Source organism: Nomascus leucogenys, chromosome 9 (assembly GCF_006542625.1).
Source record: "Nomascus leucogenys isolate Asia chromosome 9, Asia_NLE_v1, whole genome shotgun sequence".
Taxonomy (NCBI): domain Eukaryota; kingdom Metazoa; phylum Chordata; class Mammalia; order Primates; family Hylobatidae; genus Nomascus; species Nomascus leucogenys.
Window position 1 is genome coordinate 27,826,923 of NC_044389.1, and position 4,799 is coordinate 27,831,721.

A 4,799-nucleotide genomic window follows, 5' to 3' on the forward strand; every position below is an offset into this window, starting at 1 on the left:
TCACACAACTCAGTGTGTTACTTCTTTACCAGGGGACTGTCCTTGAACTCTGTGGTCTGGGTTAGGAATGTCTTCTCTTGACTGTCATAATAACTTTTATCTGTCCCTGTTCTAGATTGTTCTTACCACAGTGTTTTATAATTGTCTGTTATGCAGTATTTCCAATATATCCCTCCCTATCTCTGCCTCCACTGGCATGGAAACTTTCTAATGTTAAGACTCTCAGTCAATGTATCTTTATGTCTCCAGAAATAACACTATGATGAATGCATAGGAAACAATGCATAAACCTTAAGTAAATGAATAGAGAAGAGCTGTGGCTAAGAGTAAAAGAAGATGGACAAGCTGGAGAGTGTAAATAGCCAAAGTCTGTGGAAAGCAATCTGAAAATATGTATTATGAATATTTAAATATTTATACTTTTTGAGTCAGTAATTCTACTTCCAAGATTCTAAGTAGTCTAAGAAATACGAATAGATGCTATACAAATATGCATATAAAACCTATAACAGAACCATTTGAAAATGCAAACCACTTTAGATAACCCAAATGTCCACGAACAGGAAAAGTCTAACTCAATCCTGGTATATACATGTGATGAAGCATGGAAATAACATTTTTAAAAGAATATTTAAGGATATGAGAAAATGCTCTTAACACAATAGCAATTCCATTTATGCATTTTGATTCCTTCATTCTATTTCCCAAAGTGTTGCCTATATAATGTTGATTTATTATCTTTATTACTCTGAATATTAATTTAATCAGCATAAGTTTGAACATTGCTCTCTTTTCATTGATTTTTTCCTATTATACAGTCATTCATGTCAATCTTTAAAATCAGGCATTTCTTTAATTCAGGAAAGCTTATGTCTATTTTATCTTTGATTATGGCTTTTCTTACATTTGTTCTAATATTATTTTTAGAAAATATCAACTTACATTGGACTTTGCTCTTATATAAATATCCATTATCCCATTTGTACATTTTCTGCTTATTGGCTATTTTTCTCTGACTTCTGGATTCAATTAACACATTAAAATTGAAATCAAGATTCAGATTTTGTTAGAGTCACTTCTGCATATTGTTATTTTTGGTAAAAACCACATGTACAATGGCATTTTAGTTTCCTTTTATATTTTTTACTTCATTCAGCTTTCTTATCCCCTTCCACATTTATGGACACCTTCCATTTCAGTCATTATAATATAATTTTATTCATGTGTTTAATAGAGCCCATATTTTATTGAATTTTACTGAAAAAAAGTGCTTTCCAAAATTTGTCTTGTATTTCATAAATGGAGTGTTCCAATAAATCTGGAATAGACTTTTTCTATTGCTTACTGTAATGAAGTTTTTACCAAGTCTTATTTTCTCGCTGTCTTGGACAAAAATAGATAATACGCTGCACATATACAAATAAAATGTTGTTGCATCTTTCTTGCTGACATCTCGCTGTCTACCTGGTTGAGCAAAATCTTGACAAAATTTTCTTCCTCTTAGATTTTAAATTACAGGTTTAGTTGACTTTCAAACCATAAGTACAATGTTTAATATTAGTAGCTATTGTTTAGCTAGTGTTACCACTATTGGATTGAGAAAAAATGTTCTTTTACAGGTTGCTGTGCCTTCTATGCAGATAATTTAATCTTGGATTATTATAAGCTGTTTTTAATGCTTCTTACTCAGCAACATTAACTCTCAGAGTATCCTGATCCTATATCCTATAAACCCATTTATACTACATACTTCACATCATGGAATATACTGTACTATAACTAGTACATTTCTATTCCAAATATATGTATTAGTAACATAAAATTAAGAGTGCAAGGGCAATGGCCACTTATATACCATGTGTTGTGAATTGTACGGCTGGATTCTAAATCTCTGTCCTTCTACAGATGCACATTTGCTTACCCCCTAAAACTATGGTATGCATGCCCCCTTTTTTCCCACAATAATTTATTTATTGACAGCCTCCTCTCGCCTCCTTTGCAGTCTTTAAGTCACTTTTTCTGCTTGTAGATTTTGCGCGCAAGCCCCAGAAAGATGGCTGGGGGCAGGGGCGCTGCGTACTGTTCAATGAGACCCATAATGTGACTGTAAGTGTCTTCCTCATATTGCAAGAAAACGGCTGGCAGATCCAGCTCCTCATACAGTGCCTTCACCCAGGCCATCTTCTCAGCTTCCTTCTGCCTGAATTTTCCTTCAGGATCTGGTACTGTTATGGAGTAGCCTGTTGCAGACACTGAACCACCAGCCAGCTGCATTTGTTGTCCTGGATGTCAGTGCCAACTTTGCCGGTCACACTGGGGTCCCCAAAGAGGTCAAGGTAATCATCCTGAACCTGAAAGAACTCTCCCATCCCCAGCAGGATCTTCTTGGCATTGGCGTGCTCCTTCTTGCCAGCAATTCCTGCCATGTACATGGCTGCAGCTACAGGAAGGTAGAAGGAGTAGAAAGCTGTCTTGTACTTGACAATAGATTTGTGCCTCTTTTCAGTGAATCTGCCAAGATCCACATTGCCCTGGCGGGCTGTGATGAGGTCCAGGGTCTGCCTAATCTCAGTCTGATAGGAACTCTGCAGGAAGAGCTCAGTCAGGTTCAGGTAATAGGGCTGCTCCCGGCAATAGATCTTCAGCAGGTGGTAGATACATGCTTCCAGAAGGATAGCATCATTGATGGCATCTAAATCCATGCCCAGCTTCTGATACCAGCAGATCTGTCCCCGACAGGTGAAGGATGAATCCATGATGTCATCTGCCACCAGGAAGAAAGCTTGCAGCAGTTCCACACACCAGTCCACAGTCAGGGCCCATTGGAGACTATCAGCATCCTGTTTCCCTGGCTCCACCGGCTCCTGGAACACTACTAGCACCGTCAAACCTGGGTGATACTTGCCTCCAATGGCATTGTACTCCAGGACCTCCTTGAGCCGGGCAATAGCATCTCCTGTCTCTGGGTACCCCATCTCATCCTTAGTCAGCACCCTAATAATCTGGGAGAAGTGCTGAACAAAATCCTACTTTTCTTGGGCATAAACATCTGATTTCTGGTCTCCATTCATTCTGAGGGAGGAGCAAAGGGCTCTGTTCCTGGATGCAGGTCTGCATGACCCTTTAATAGACTTCCAGGATGTTTCATAGTACATAGTCCTGTACTATGAAGTTGTTAATGGGACATGAGAAGACCTGTGATGTGGCAGGGCTGGTGGTGGGAGATGAGGGTCAGCATTTATAAAGAATCTCTATGGACCCTATGCATTGTCATGGTGGTTGAAAAATACAGGTACATAATTAATTTTTTGTGGGAACACTTTCCCAATACTGAATCATGTGATTATAACTTTCCTAAGTTTATACCTTGTAGTTAAAAATTTCTGTATTTACATAATTATTTTCTTAAACCGATTATGGAGACTTAACCAGGCAGCCTAAGTTTTCAAATATTCAAAATGGAAGTCAGAATATTCCTTTAAATAATTATCATACCTAAATGTATTTTTACAATATTAGAAACTTTAATCAATTAAAATGTAATATGTATTAAAGCAATGAAAGAAAAATGCCCCTAACTCATTTTATGAGGCCAGCATCACCCTGATACCAAAACCTGGCAGAGACACAACAAAAACAGAAAACTTCAGGCTAATATCACTGATAGAAATCGATGCAAAAATCCTCAATAAAATGCTGGCAAACTGAATCCAGCAGCACATAAAAACACTTACCCACCATGACCAAGTCAGTTTCATCCCTGGGACGCAAGGCTGGTTCAACATATGCAAATCAATAAACATAATCCATCACATAATCAGAACCAAAGACAAAAATCACATGATTATCTCAATAGATTCAGAAAAGGCCTTTGATAAAATTCCACATCCATTCACGGTAAAAACTCTCAATAAACTAGGTATTTAGAGAACATATCTCAAAACAATAAGAGCTATTTATGACAGATCCACAGCCAATATCATATTGATTGGCAAAAGCTGGAAACATTCCCTTTGAAAACCGGTACAAGACAAGGATGCCCTTTCTCACCACTCCTATTCAACATAATATTGGAAGTTCTGGTCAAGGCAACCAGGCAAGAGAAAGAAATAAAGGTTATTCAAATAGGAAGAGAGGAAGTCAAATTGTCTCTGAAGATGACATAATTCTATATTTAGAACACCCCATCATCTCAGCCAAAAAGCTCCTTAAGCTGATAAGCAACTTCAGCAAAGTCTCAGGATATAAAATCAATGTGCAAAAATCACAAGCATTCCTACACACCAATAATAACCAAGCAGAGAGCCGAAGCATGAATGAACTCCCATTCACAAGTACTACAAAGAGAATAAAATACCTAGGAATACAACTTACAAGGGATGTGAAGGACCTCTTCAAAAACTACAAACCACTGCTCAAGGAAATAATAGAGGACACAAACAAATGGAAAAACATTCCATGCTCATGGATAGGAGTAATCAATATTGTGAAAAGAAACTATCATCAGAGTGAAGAGGCAACCTACAGCATGGGAGAAAATTTTTGCAATCTACCCATCTGATAAAGGTCTAATGTCCAGAATCTAGTAGGAACTTAAACAAATTTACAAGAAAAAATAAACCAACCATCAAAAAGTGGGCAAAGGATATCAACAGACACTTCTCAAAAGAAGACATTTATGCAGCCAACAAATGTACGAAAAAAAGCTCAACATCACTGATAATTAAAGAAATACAATCAAAACCACAATGAGATACCATCTCACGCCAGTGAGAATGATGATTATTAAAAAGTCAAGA

The 4,799-nt window shown here is 37.3% G+C and overlaps 1 pseudogene; it reads right to left on the minus strand.

The window, feature by feature from the left end:
* Positions 1-2,010: 2,010 nt before the first annotated feature.
* Positions 2,011-3,089, minus strand: LOC100583934 (annotated as a pseudogene).
* Positions 3,090-4,799: the final 1,710 nt, after the last annotated feature.